This window comes from Rhineura floridana, chromosome 1 (assembly GCF_030035675.1).
Source record: "Rhineura floridana isolate rRhiFlo1 chromosome 1, rRhiFlo1.hap2, whole genome shotgun sequence".
Lineage (NCBI taxonomy): Eukaryota > Metazoa > Chordata > Lepidosauria > Squamata > Rhineuridae > Rhineura > Rhineura floridana.
This window is the reverse complement of record NC_084480.1, coordinates 258,197,894-258,213,975: the sequence shown is the minus strand read 5'-3', so window position 1 is coordinate 258,213,975 and position 16,082 is coordinate 258,197,894.

Genomic DNA, 16,082 nt, shown 5'->3' with positions numbered 1-16,082 from the left:
TATCAAAAGCCGCTGAGAGATCCAGGAGGACAAGGAAGGTGCATTCGCCCCTGTCCAGTGGCCTCCTCATATCCACCAAGGCGACCAAGGCCGTTTCAGTCCCATGTCCAGGCCTGAAGCCTGACTGAAATGGATCCAGATAATGCGCTTCCTCCAAGTGCACTTGCAACTGCTTTCCAACCACCCGCTCAACCGCCTTGCCCAAGAATGGCAGATTTGAGACTGGGCGAAAGTTGTTCACATCTTGGGGATCCAAGGAGGGCTTCTTTAGAATAGGTTTTATTAGTGCCTCCTTGAGAGCTGATGGCATTACTCCCTCTTCCAGGGATGTATTTACCACCGCCTTAATCCCCTCGCCCAGTCTATCCTTGCTGCTCATAATGAGCCACGACGGGCAAGGGTCGAGTAAGCAAGTGGTTGGCTTTAAGGTTGAAAGCACCTTGTCCACTTCACCAGAAGGAAGAAGCTGAAACCGATCCCACACCCCCAGAGCACCGCTGGCCGCCTCTGGCTCGCTCACTGTGTCCACAGTGCACGGAATAGCACCCTTAATATGATCGATTTTATCCGCAAAGTGCTTTGCAAACTCATCACAGGAGGCCTTAACATGTTCCATCGGTTCCGGGGCAACTGTTCAATCTATCTTATCAGGAGAGAGGTTGGAAATGGGGTTATGGTCTGGCCCCTATCCTGGTAAGAGGGGTGGGGTGGATTCTCTCCTGGTGATTGGGGTAGGTAACGTAGTGCCCTCTAGAGTTATTTATAAAAAGTATTTATATAACACCATATTGTTGAGGAATTTAAAGTGGAGAAGGGTGGACACTGCTCACCTCGAAGCACCTGGGCAGAAGTGTGAGCTGAGATGGAATCCTAATTATTCGTTTGGCTAAGAGCCACCCAGATATCAAATAAGACAAAGACAAAGACAACTTCTTGATCAAAAAGGGCTTTCAAACTCACACGGGCACAACAGCCTGGCAAGGATGAGAGCAACTCTTTATTGTTCAGCATGACAATATATAGCATTCTGAAACGTACTATCAATAAACAAAATGTAACTAAAACAAGAGAAAAGTAACAGGCCTAAGCTACATATCACTTGCTACATATCAAAGTCAGGAAGTTTCTCTTTGAAAATCAGAACCCGTGTCCATCTCATCCTGAGATAAGGAATGGTATGTTGGGGTGAAGTAACACTTTGGGGCACCATAAACAAAAGAAACATATACAAAGAGATACATATGGCCCTGAGAACTATCTTCTAGGAATATTCTATTACACACTTCTGAGCGGATATTGACACATTGGGGAAGACTGTAGTCATTTATTACAAAGGATAACAACATGGCATGAAGGGAGTTGAGAATACACAGAGTACAGGAAAATAAAACAGTCAAGGACAGTTGAATGATTATCTCGTCCGGAACACAGTTGCAGCCTGGCAGGCACCATCTCACGCGCGTTCCCACAGTGAAGAAACGAAACCTAAAGAATACCTTCCTGCCAGTTGGGCCCATGGTGCTTTGCAATGCAACTTTGGTTCTATTGTGCCATTGTGATTTTATATCAGACTTAACTGAGGCCTTACTCTGATTTATCCTAACAATATCATAAAGCATAAAACAGCATTTAAAAACAGTACATCATCATCATTAAAGTGATTGGCTAGTAACAGCTGCATAGGCCTATCAGCATAATTTAAAAAGTCTTCAAGAGACACCTGAAAGTCAGAAGTGAAGATTCCTGCCAAATCTCTGCTGGAAAAGTGTTCCCCATGATGGCTGTTCTCTGCTTCTAAAGTCAGAGGCACTATGCTTCCGAATACTAGATGCTGGAAACTGCAGGAGGGGAAGTATGTGGTTGCATTGAGGTCCAGCTTGTGGGCTTCCCATGGCACCTGGTTGGCCACTGTGAGAACAAGATGTGGGACTAGATGGGCCACTAACCTGATCCAGCAGGCTCTTCATATTTTCTTATGTCCACAGAGTTGACACTAACTGCCTGACTTCTAGTGAGGCTAGTCAGGGATATGAATATGGTTGAAACAATCTTGTTATTTTATTTATCCCATATATAAAAACCATTAATAACCATTACATATATAACAATTATAGCAATGGCATATATAAAAATAATTTCATATCCAATGCTGTCCACCAACAGCCTGCAGCATAACTCCTGCTGCCAAAAGGACTGTAAAATGTGCAGGTAAAAACAACCGCCACAAACCCCCCGTACCTTCCTCACCTTTCCACATGTAGGCATAGGTAGATAGTTCAGAGTGCCATCCTCCATTATTCTTCAAAATCAGAAGTGGAAGAGCTTCCAGAGAGGCCAGAGGTCCAAAATATATTGCTTTGAGAAGGAAACCAGAAAAGATCCCAGTCAGTATCTGTAATGGATTTGAAATTATTTTTATATAGGTAGTTGTTATAACTGGTTTTATATATGTAATGGATTTTACATGTGGAATTGTGTTAACTGCTTTTACATGTTTTTATATGCAATTGTTTTAAATATATTTTTATTGAATTGTGAGATCACTTCCAGATGCTTCATAGGAAGCAATTCATAAGTGAAATAATAATTTGAAAAATGGGTTAGTTTACAACTCTTCATGAACATTTTCAGCAAATAGCTGATACATCTGTTCATATATTCAGCTGTTTGTTCAGTATTTTTTATTACATTGTAAACCTCCAGAAAAACTTGTTTAGATGGGTGGTATATTATAGACAATAAAATACAAAATGCATTTTACAAAAAAGAAAAACATCACATAGGAAGCTGCCTTGTAGCAATTTATACCTTTTGTCCATCCAACTCAGTGTTGTCTTCTGTGACTAGCAGTTGCTCTCCAGGTCTCAGACACAAATCTTTCCCAGCCCTGCCTGGAGATGCCAAGAACTGAAGTTCAAATCTTTTTCATGCAAAATATGTGATCTGTCATTGAGTTATGACCCCACTACTTTTCTCAATGAATAGCCAAATAATGGTAATGAAGCGGAGCGACGTAGTGTGAACTTTATTGTGCTATTGATTGCAAAAATGTCTCCCATTTTTTCTATTCCTTTTTTTAGATGTCTACATTTTTCTAAGCTTGGCCTTAACTCTGCACATATGCATGTATGCATATCATGTACAGCAATAGAGGTTTGGCCTGTGAAAGGGAGTATGTGAATCCTTATAGTTAATCAAGTAGTGACATAAATCAGATCACATTAAACTTTGTCTCTGAGCTGGTGAATCATTTCTTGAGCAAGTATAGATTTTCTAATTAAGCAAGTTTTTTGCAACTTCACTCATATCAATGGAAAATATTTGAAAGATGTGTATCTTTAAGTTTAATATGCTCAGCAGGATGATTAAGAGGCAAAATCTTTTTGCGTGATGTTATTCTTGAAATTTCCATTGCATTACTAGTTGTTTTTATTGGACTTTTCTTTGACTAAGATCATCAACTTGCCCTTTACAAGAAATGACGCACTAAAAAGTTTCATTGACCATTTTAAAACTACCAAACTTTTCTACATGGAGTAAAAACTTTACTTCAGTGAAGGGAAACCTCAAAAATCTTACAGCACACATATATGGCATTATAAATGTCCCTTGCATTTACGCCAGGTGATGATGTCTTTAATTTTTATTTATTTTATTTATTTATTTATTAAATTTATACCCCGCCTTCTGGCCAAAAGGCCCTCAAGGCGGCTTACAAAAGAAAATGAACATAACAATACATCAATAGAACATAATACCTCAATAAAATACAATTCTCAAAATTAAATAACAATTCTCAAAATTAGATAACAAATAACATTATTAAAGCAAATTATTGAGCAAGTGACTGCTAACCTACTCACTTACCTGGGGGTAAGTCCCAACAATCTCAGTAGGACTTACTTCTGAGCAGACACAGAGAGTACTGCAGTGCAACACTGCAGTATTGGCATTAATTCCCACTGTCCTTCCAGACTTCATAAAGTAACAGTGCAAGTCTACTCAGACGTAAGTCCTACCGAACTCAATGCGGCTTACTCCCAGGTTTAGGATTGTAGTCCAAAGACGTTTAGGAAGATAGTCGCTGTCCACTTACAGTCGTAGCGGTTTATGGAAGTCTCATCTTTCCTGCTTTGATTGCCCTGCTGCTCAGGCCAAGGCCTGGGTTCAGGCCATTGTACTTTGGAGGAGGTGAGGTGGGGGGGGCTGTCTTCTGACATGACCTTAACTAATAACAAAGTGTTCTTTGCTAATTATCTGTCAGCTGTCGTCTCTTGTATCATGAATGAAGTCCCTACAGAAGATGACTCCTTTTATATTGCTAGAACACCAGATCATGTCACTGGGATAGCTTTCAGTGACCAACATGGTTGTTGCTTGCAGCTAAGGCCCTGTCAAGGCAGAAGGGTTTTGTTTTTGTTTTTTAGACAACTAAGCAGTGATAATACCACATCAACTGGATCTTGTTCTCAAACAGTGGGCCTTTCAAAACATATCATTTGCAGTGCTATAACTGCTTTTTTTCATATTTTTCTGCATGCTTCCACCTGCTGTCATTATCATTCCATCACTATTCCAGAATATTGCAGTCAATGAACCACATTTTCTTCTGTCACAAAAAATCCAACATTTTTGAAAAACACAATATTTTCATTGTGTAGAAGATGTTTTGTGCAATTTCCCAAGTTTTGTGTGGTGCTTGGACTGTGTGGTTTAAGCAACTTCCATTTCACGCTTTTTAAACAGGAGATTATTCCTATCTCAGACCAAAGTAGTGAACTTAAGACGTTTCTGCCATCTAATCTAATGTTCCTCATGAATACAATTCTGGTATATTGGATGTTAAATACAGAACCAAAACAAAAACAAAAATGCAAAAGTGCTATCCGTACCCTGCGTTCATGATCACAACTTGGATCCTACCAGTTGAAGGAATAAGGGAATGGAAAGAGTGTGATTTCAGCCACAGAGCCTTTCTCAGCCTGAACGTATCTCATTATTAGTGTGTATGGGGAAAAGCACAATCACTTTAACAAAAAATGGTGTGGACAGTCTGGTACAATTTCACTTCAAAAGACGTTGGACCAAACAGCTGTAGTGCTATAGACTACCTGTCTAGGACAGGGCTGTGTGAGACTGTTCTTCATTTTTCAGCAGCAACTCATTTCATTATTTATAAGTGTATTATATGTATATAGAAATGATTATAATCATTTTTTTTTTCAATAATTTTTATTCAGATTTTCATAAAACATACAAGACAAAATCATAAAACATTCAAAGACAAAAAACAAAATCAAAAATAGTTAAACAAAAAGAAAAAAAGAAAAGAAGGAAAAAAAAAAAACAAAAATAAAAAATAAAGAGTAAAATATTGACTTCCCATTTGTCAAAGATCAAATCAGTTATAAGTCTATAATATATAGCAATCCTGTCTCTTAAGTCATATTATAAAATCACTTTCCTCCAGTAGTTATCTTACTTAATCATCAAATCTCATAAACATTACTTTATTCTTTCCACAAAAAGTCAAAGAGAGGTTTCAATTCTTTAAGAAATATATCTATCAATTTTTTTTTCCAGATAAGCATATCGATTAATCCATCTCATTACTAATTATGATAATCTTATTGTCATAACCATAGTCAAAATAAACATTTCAATTAATCCATCACATCAGAATCTGTTAGGTTCAGTAATTTCAGTAGCCATTGTTCTATTATCTCTATTAGTTCCATTTTCCATCTTCCATCTTCAGTAGTCTTGTTAAGTCCAGTAATTTCAATATCCAATCTTCCATTATCAGTATTCCATAATAATCTTGCTGTCAAAGCCATAGTCATATAATAAGAGTCTGATGGGAATTACCTCTATCCCAAATATTTTCTTGCCATCCATTCTGAATAAGTTGCTGAAATACTGCTGTAAAATCATATCTCTGTTCTTTTTTTCAAAATACACTGGGTCATCTCTTAAAAGTTTTTCCATTGTCACATGGCTGCAGTTAATTCCATAAATTTTCTCTATATTGGGCTCCATCACATCATTCCAGTCCAGAAGATAATCCATGCCATTGATAACTTTATCTCTAGAATCTTCATTAATTTCTTCAGAGATAACATTGAGTTCCAAACAATAGATTTTATTTCTAAAGTCCATAGACTCCAAATCTTGTTCCTGTTCCACGTTTGTTCCAATCTCCGGGATCTCCTCTCTCACAGGGACCCCTATTCCAGTCTCCAGGGTCTCCTCTCTCACAGGGACCCCTATTCCAATCTCCGGGGTCTCCTCTCTCACAGGGACCCCTTCCAGGGTCACCTCTCTCACAGGGACCCTTATATCTTTAATCTCCTGCTTCATTTTACTCAATTCAATTTTCGTTATCTCAATCTCATTCATTATTCTCTGAAACATAGTTATTTCCAGATTCTCAGCCACTTTCTTAATTGCCATTTTAAAAGAAAAATATAGGAAAACCACTTCTTATTTCAGCAACAATTGGGTTAATACTCCAAACTTGGTGACATCACAGTATAAACAGAGCAGACAGCCTTATCTCTCCAATGGTTAAGTAAACAAAATGCAGTTCCCAGGATCAAAGCAATTAATGGCAATCGTCAAGAAACAGATTCGTCAAAATAAAATAGACCAAAAAGAGAGTAGTCTCAAAACAGTATAATATTTTTCAAAATAAAAATCTGGAATAGAAATCCCTCTTCTGTGTGTATCTTTAGAATGCAAATCCAGGACAGCTTTTTGCAACAAAAACAGAGATAAGCTATTAATTAGTGCGTAGCAGAGAGAAGTTACGGCTCCCCAGTGAGATGTCAAAAACCGATCAATCTGGCAAATCTCTTTTAAACAGCAACAATTTAAGTCAAGTAAAAGAAAAATATAGAAAGAAGGGTGCTTGCCTGTTAGTGCGTTCTCTCTTAGAAGATAAGATGAACGTTCGCTTTAACAGATAGAGCTTGCTGTTGAAAATCCGTCCCACCTTCGTCGGCTGGACCTCGTCCCATAAATTAATGAGATCTGGTCGTCCCAACAAAAATAGGCTTTGAGGTTAATCTCTTCGTTTCTCCCTACCCGGGAGAAGTTTAATCAGTCAAAAAAAAAAGAAAAAACTGACTGATATATCTGAATAAGCTTCTTTTGAGGCAGGAGCCCGTCTCAAAAGCAGGCACAGGCTAAGTCACCCTTCCCGGAAGTCCAGAAATGATTATAATCATGACTGTATCCCGTTTTGCCTGGACTTAGGTTTCCCAGAGGAAGTGTAGCAGACTCATTTAGTTAAGGTCATGTCAGGTGAAGTTTCTTCTGTTAAGGTCACATCAGGTGAAGTCAATTCAGAAACATGCAGCTTGACTTGGCAGGATATGTCCAGATTCAGGCAGGCCATATTAGGACTATGAATAGCTCCCAATGAGCTCTGCTGGCTACAGCCTTCCTCCCTATTGTGGGTAATAGATGGATGTTGCCTCAGCAGAGAAGCCACTTGAAAACTTATGAAGGCTGGAAAGACATGTTCTGCTGGAGCAGCTGCTTGGAACTAATTCTTTAAACACAGGCTTGTACAAGATGGAGGAGCTGGAGATGCTACTGGGGACTTGTCCTTGAGTTCTGATGGTGGAAGGGCCATGTCCTCAAGCTGGGAGGCCATGAGAAGCAGTGCCGAAGATTCTCTCCCAAGCCCAGGTTGTGCTTGCAGTTCACAAGTGATCAAGTTGTATTAAAGGCTTACTCAAATAAATGACAGGGTTTGTTAATATGAAGTAATGGTGTGGATTACTTAATTTTTAGACATTATTAAATAATAACAGCTTTATTGTTAGGTTTACAGTATTATATCAATTTCATGTTCATCTTCATAATACTTTTAGGCTTTGCAGATTGGAGAATTGATGGTGTGTGATTTGCCTTGGCAAAGCTGGATCTTATCTGGCTTTAGAATTCATATCTTTATTTTTGTACCAATTGATTTTCAAACATGATGAGTAATTGCGTGTGTGTGTGAATCATGCTCTATGACTCACATGAGTAGGTACTCAAAAGGAAAATTACTTAGTTGTCATTTCGGGACGGTCCCCTCACCATTTTGAAAAGGATCTTGTTCCTTTTTTATTGAACCTAGTGGAAGATGTCATTTATTTCCACCTGGAATTCTTGTCTCATTCATTTCACAATTAATTCCATGAGTACAATCTGTCTTTGGGCATTGAATAAGAGGCATAGACATGAGAGCTCTCCAAAATTCCTCCTGACATCTTGTAAAACAAAGCTTTAAGTAATCCAAATATAGGTTGCTACTTTTCCTCTTCTAATACCCTAGCATCTACAGTTCATTCCCTGAAGGCAATCTGTCTTGTGAATTACTTGAAGTTTAGTTGAAAGAGCTCTTCAGAATTCATCCTCATACCTTCTAAGAGATAGTGTTATCCTTCTGCCTCTAATATCTTTACATATAAAACCTATTTAACTTCAGCTGAAGAGTAATAACCTTAACATCATATGGCAGGGATGTATAGCATGAATGGCACTTCTTCAAATGAAGAACTCGCAGCCTACAAGGGATGTACATTAAAGATGGTAAAACTCATGCACTCCACATAGACAGATCTAGGACATGACTGAAAACTATGTTTCTAAAGCATTTAGGGCATTCATGATCTGGATTGATTGTTGGGACATCATTCCAAACACTGATGTAAAGTGCCTAAAATAGTCATCGTGGATAGAAAATAAGCCAAAAATATGTTGTGTGGACTCAGAGATACAAATGACCAAATGATCCTCAGAGCAAGCTCTCTCACCCTAGAGTAGCTTAGACATCTACAGTCCTACTACATCCTACAAAAAGGAGGATTTACCACTGGACCCAGTGGAGTATAACAATTATAGACCAGTTGCCAAACACCCCTTTCTTGGCAAAGGTGGTGGAGAAGGTGGTTGTAGAGCAACTGCAGTTATTCCTAGATGAGACTGATTATCAAGATCCATCACAATCTCAGTTCAGACCTGGTTTTGGAACAGAATCAGCCTTAATCACCCTGATGGGTGACCTTTATTGTGTGTGTGTGAGAGAGAGAAGTGGAGTGCAACCCTGTTACTTCAGCTTGATGTTTCAGCAGCATTTGATACCATTGACCATGGTATCCTCCTGGATTGACTCAATGGGATGGGTATTGGAGGCACTGTATTATGTTAATGTTATGTTAATGTTTATTTATACCCCGCCTTTTGGCCAAAAGACCCTCAAGGCAGCTTACAGAAAAAGTAAACACAAATATAAAAGTAAAAGTAAACACAAATATATGTATCAATAAAGCAATACATCAATAAGCAATACATTGTACAAAAAATTAAATACCAAATAACATTATATTAAGAAAAAATATCCAGGAAAGACATTCCATCTCGCTTGAACTTACAACTATAGAGTTGTTCCACTCTTACGTTCAGGGTTGTGCCCAAAGAGTAACACTGGGTGACTATTCCTTGACCCCCTGGTATTTGTGCTTGACCCCCTGGCTACTATTCTCTCCCCAGTGCTATTTAACATCTATACGAAGCCATTGGGAGAAATCATTAGGAGTTTTGGAACAAGCAGCATGGTGATGATGCACAGCTCTATTTCTCCATAACATCTGAATCAGGAGAAGCTGTGAATGCTCTGGATCAGTGTCTGAATGCAGTAGTGGACTGGATGAAGGCCAGTAAACTGTGCTTGGATCCTAGGAAGATGGAGGCTCCTTGGGTAGGTGGTTCCCATGTCCAGTAGATAGACAAATTACCTTTTCTGGATGGGATCGTGCTCTCTCTGAAGGACCAAGTCCATAGCCTAGGAGTACTCTTTGATTCATCTTTATCATTAGAGGCCCAAGTATCCTCTCTGGCTAGGAGTGCCTTTTACCAGCTTTGTCTGGTTTGTCAACTATTGCCATTCCTGGACAGGGATAGCCTCTGTAACCTCGAGGTTGGATTACTGCAATGCAGTCTATGTGCTGCCCTTGGCCCTGGTTTGGAAGCTCCAGCTAGTGCAAAATGTGGCAGCCAGTCTGCTGATGGGAGCACATGGCCGACATGTGACACCACTTTTAAAACATCTGCACTGGCTGATGAGCCTGGTTCAAGATCCTTGTATTAATTTACAAAGCCCTGAACAATTTAGATCCTGGGTATCTTAGGGACTGCCTGAACCCTTATATCCCACTGAGATCATCTGTAGGAGCAGCCTTGGTTGTACCCTGAGTTGGCAAGGCTCATTTAACATTGACACAAAAACAAGCCTTCAATGTCACCAGCTGCTCTGCCAACAGAGATTCAGCAGGCACCTTTTGTTTTAACTTTTAAACACCTGGTGAAAACCTTTCTGTTCCATCAGGCTTATGCAGGCAATTCAGAAGATGTCTTTTCACAATAGTTGACCTTTGTTTTTATTGTATTTTTAATTTTGTTGTTGTATGGTTTTGTTTTTTAACTTGTAAAGCACTTTAATGTTTTTAAACTGTATTATTTTAAACTGAATTTGAATTATTTTAACTGTATGTATGAATGGTTTTAATACTGTAAAGTGTTTAATTTGATTTTACTCTAGACTTCTGTATGTTTTTAATTATATGTGTGCTTTTATCTGGAAGCCGCCGTGAGTTCCAGTTTTGGAAAAAGGGCGGGGTAAAAATAATGATAATAAATAAATAAATAAATGGTGTGCAATAATCCATGGACCTAATTCAGCTAAGCACATTGATATCTTGTTTCATTTCTCGGTGAGAGGGTTAACTCTCCCCCTTGAAATCGATAGGATGTCAAAAAGCTTCACTTTGACTGGGCTGTGTCCAGGGTAAAAAATACTTTAAAATATTTTTACCTTTTTTTACCTTTTTTTTGTAAAGGGGGTTATGGTATGAGAAGGGAACATAATACTGTATAGCAGTAGTTTCCAAATTTTCTGTCTTCAGGAAATACTTTCCACATTGTGTGATATGCTGAGGGATTTTTGCACATTTGATACATGAAAATTCAAGGATGTGTTCTTGGTTCACTGGAAAGGCCAATTTGTAGAAACTGAATATGCATAGATCACACCCAACAACCCTCTGAAGCTATGAATTGCAGGGGAATATCAGTTGGGGGGGTTGTGATGGTCCTCATCGGTACAGAGTAATGGCATCTCTTTTTGGCTGCCCATGGCAAACATGGGTGCTGGCACCCACAACACTTTTATCAAGGTAACAGTACTGGCACCTCATTTATTACTAAAAAAAAACACTGAATAAAGGCAAGTTGTTTCTCGGGGAAAGGCAACTTCTTCCTGTTTTCACAGTGGCTGGCCAGAGGAAGCCCTTAAGACAACTTGTCATCCACTACTCTTCTTTTAACTAAGAGATTCCAGAATCCCTCAAAACATTCTACTACTGAAAAATTAGATCGCTATCTTGTGTGCCCATGCCTTCCTGGGATTAAGCCACATGGAGCACCATGGCACTTAACGTTCAAGTAAATATGCATAGGAGTGCACTCTTAAAAAGCCTTCTTTCAAACCCCTTGGAAATGGGAAGTCTTTTTACCCATGCACATTAAATACTACTGCAGCAGTAAATGCTGTATACTACTGGGTTTGCTAGCCATTGGAAACACCTGTTAATACTGAAGGATTGTCTTTGCAGTAGCAGCCAGTGTGGTGGGCCAGAGCCATAGAGCCAGCCTCCTGACACTGATTTCACTTCCCATCCAGGTAAGCTGTAGCACCCCTGAAATCAGGAGGTCATCTCTGACTGCTATTGGATATTTGCATAGCTTCCATTAGTTAGCCATACACATTGTTATTGCAAAATGCCTTCTTAGAATTGCTTCTTATTTTTGCTAGCGCATAGCTAAAAGTACTTGTGACAAAATTAGATTGTACCGTGATTCTGCTTGCAGACCAAATGCATTTTCCTGACATGTAACAGCTGTCCAAGTGTCATAATAAAAGAAGGTTTGTTTCCGCTCCATGCCTGGTTTATCGAGTATTTCATTTTTCTTTGTCAATGGCATCTTGTATGCAATCCATGAACACATGCCTTTTATAGTCTGGGCTCTGCTTTTTCCAGTTATTTGTCTTGAGTTCTTGTAGATATTTATACAGTGAATGAAATACTCCTCCAATAGGGGTGGCATACCAGTTGCTATTTCCTTATGTTAATGTATTGTAACTTTGGTTTTTTTAAAGCTATATATTAATAAAAGTATAAAAAGTATATCCAAATTTACATAGTAATGTATCATTATAAAAGCATAAAACATGAGTGAATAAAAATTAAACAAAGACGCAGAAATGTGTGTGTATATAGTAAAACTGGAAACATTAACAAAAAGCCCCATCTACATAAATAAATAAATAACTTCCTTCTTTGGTAGGTTAAGTATCCTTATTTAAACAATACTGGGCATGCCTATCCCATAAGAAATCTGATGAAATGTAAATTCAACTGCGAAAGGAAAAAAAATCACAAAACAGCTAAATATGTGTTCAATTTGTTATATTTTAAAAGTTCAAAGGGTAGAAACACTCACTGTTCTGCCTGTTCTGGTGTGTCTCCACTTCTCTCTTCTGAAAACAGGGGCACATACCCCACCCCTTGGCAGGTGGCACAGGTGCCTCCACAGTAAACAGTGCTTTTCATGCCCTGGAAGCACTGTTGATTGTAGAAGTGTCGGCTCAAGTGTAGGAGAGGATTGCAGAGAGAGAGAGAGAAATGAAGCACGGGAGGGGGTTGTGGCTGCCCCTTGTCTGCCTGCTCAAGTGTACAGAGAGGAGAACTGGGCTCAAAGCTTTAGATTGCTATAGCAAGATGTTACATATTAAAAGAAAAAAGGCAAAGCAGGCATCCCTGGATGCATTTGGGAAGAAGCCTTCAAGTGGTCTGTATGCAAGGCTTACCTGACTTGGTTGTTTCATTTCAGACAAGTGTATTGTTAGTTTTTAATAAAACGTTTGCTGGAAAATGTTGAACTGTTCTTCTTGTTTGTAGTGTAGGAACCTGTCCCTATCCTTTCCATGTTATTCCTACCTCTGGTACCAAAGTTTCTATTACAGAAGTAGTTTCTATTAAAGAAGTAATGTCCAAGAACGCATGTACTTTGTTTACTGAGGTATTACTGTAGTTACTGAGGCTTGATCAGTTGCTAACAGAGCAACAATGTCAAAATTAAACTAGTCTAAATAGAGATGTTAAAAGGCAATATAGCTCAGTTGGGGCAGAATTCTACAGCCATGAGAGTGGCTATATACTATTGCCACCATGGATTTTTTGCATTCCGCAATTTTTAATTAAAAATACCCCCATGCCATTTTGCTGCTTCCCATAAGCTCATTTCAAAACAAAATCTTACTAAACATATAGCCCCAAACTCAGAAGTACTTGCTTAATAACCCTCTAAGTTTTCATGGTGATACACAAAAAACTCAGAGAGAATTGAGAGTTCAAAGTGTAACACAAGAGAAAAAATCCAGACCCCTGCTGGACTTTTTTCTGTCAGTGGTCTCATAATCTGTTGAAATTAATTAAAAATCAGCCATGTTCACAGAGAACCTGTAATCCTATAATTGACCTTGCTCCATACTCTGACCTTCATCTTCTGCAGTTTAAAAGTTTTAAAAAGGCATAGCTAATTTTTAATTAAGAAATTTAACATTGGAGTCTATAATAGCATTGGGCATGCTCAGTGAGAACCAACTGTCAGTGTTCTAAAAGCGAACACTGGGCGAAACAGATTAAAGAGGAGGAGGAAGAAGAAGCTGACAGCCAGGGCTACCATCTGGACTGGTTGTAGGACCATTTCTTCCAACCACAATGAAACTGAGATGTAGCCTGACTGTGGTGAAATTATTTCAAGCCACCAAATGGCACTGGAATCCCACAGTTCTCTCTTGCTGCATTCTAAAAGCCCAGAAGCCCAAGGAAGCATTTGAGTAGCATGTCCCTGTGTACAGTTCCCAGGCGGCTTCATGAGGCAAAGCAGCAGTCACAGCGTTTTGTGGTGGGTCACCTTAATGGACAGAGAAGCGGGCAGCAATGGTGGCGGGAGCCGACAACAGAAACCTGTTGGTGGTGGTTCACAAAGCCGGCAACTTGCGCCTGGAAAATCGACCAGTGCCTGAACCAGGTCCCAATGATGATCATCCTTCATTTGGGTTCAGTGAAGCCGCCAGCATGGAGACCATCTATGTGCCAACCTTTTCAAGAGACAGTGGCACAGGGAATATTTCATTTACTACGACATCAAAGAACTGTCCCCTGCAGTGCAAAGCTCTCTCTGCATGAAGTTCCGATCAGCCTTGCACATTATTGCGATGCAGTTACATAGGCTCCTAAGATTAATCACACTGCTGGTTTATTATGTATTGATATTTAGCAATGTTTTATTGATGGATTCTCTGTTTTTGTATAGTGTTGTATGTATATTCTTTTTGATGACGTTATGGTATTTTATGTAAACCGCTTATGGATTTTGTATAGTAAACGGTATACAAATATGTATATTTTTTAAAAAGCCAGACTCACAGCTGTTGGCTTGGCTAATCAGATGGCCACACCCAAGCCAGACATTTATTCCACTTTAAAATAGTCATGGCTTCTCCCAAATAGATCTGGTAAGTGTAGTTTGTGAAAGGTGCTGAGAGTTGTTAGGAGGCTCCTATTCCCCTGTCAGAGCTCCAGTGGCCAGAATGGTTTAACAGTCAGCCACTCTTCTGGGGATCGTATTCTACGAGGGGAATAGGGTGTCTCCTAGCAACTCTCAGCACCCTTCACAAACTACACTTCCCTGGATTCTTTGGGGGACGCCATGACTGCTTAAAGTGAAATAAAGGTCTGGTGTGGATGTGGCCAGTGACAGGTTTGGTTTAAACTTGGGTGGGAGACTACATGTGCCTCCTGTAGAAAAAGAAAGTGGGGGAAATCCCAAAAAATAATGGTACTGTTAAGAATGTTTTCCTTTTGTAAAGAAAAGGGACTTTCCCTCTATCTAGTGCCCACCCACTCCCTCCTCCACTTTCCTCCCCACCTCTACCCTTCTTCCCTTCTCTCCCTCCTCCCCCTCCCTGCCCCTTCCCCAGGTCAGTTTCACCTATCCTAAGCATGATTGTACAGGAGTAAATCCCATTGAACTCAAAAAGCATGCAAATATCAAACCTGCCCTCCCCTCCTTCTTTGCCTGCTCCACTCCCCATCCTGCCCTGTGCCCTCCCTTCTCCTCCACTACCCATGCCCTCCCTCATCCTCCCCAATGCCATGGTCAGTTTCACCTATCCTAAGCATGACTGCAGAGCAGTAAATTCCTTTGAACTCAATAAGCATAAATTTTATTTTATTTATTTATTTATTGTATTTGTATACCGCCCCATAGCCGAAGCTCTCTGGGCTGTTTACAGTAACTAAAAACATTAAAAACAAATATACAAATTTAAAACACATCTTTTAAAAACAATTTAAAACACAATTTAAAAAAATTAAAACAATTTAAAAACACATGCTAAAATGCCTAGGAGAAGAGGAAAGTCTTGACCTGGCACCGAAAAGATAACAGTGATGGTGCCAGGGGCACCTCATCAGGGAGATCATTCCATAATTTGGGGGCCACCACTGAGAAGGCCCTCTCCCTTGTTGCCACCCTCCGAGCTTCCCTCGGAGTAGGCATCCGGAGGAGGGCCTTAGATGTTGACCATAGTGTACGGGTGGGTTCGTATCGGGAGAGGCGTTCCATCAGGTATTGTGGTCCCAAGCCGTGTAAAATGATTCTCACGAAACATGCACAGAATCCCATTTCTTACCTCCCAGATTAAAAAGCAGAGAAATTCACTAATAAGAAAAAAAACCTTGTGGTCTAAGAATGTACCTATCACCAACAGATATTTCTATCAAACTTTAAAAAGCAGGGAAATTGTGCAGCTATAGTGAAAGCACCAGGGGAGCAGGAGACCTGACCTTCTCTCTGTTATGGACATGCAAAGTAACTCGGCAGTCCAAGCTGCGTGTGCCAGTGTGTGTATTTACCTCAGAAGCAGGCTTTTACCCTGCATTTAAATCACTGATACTTAA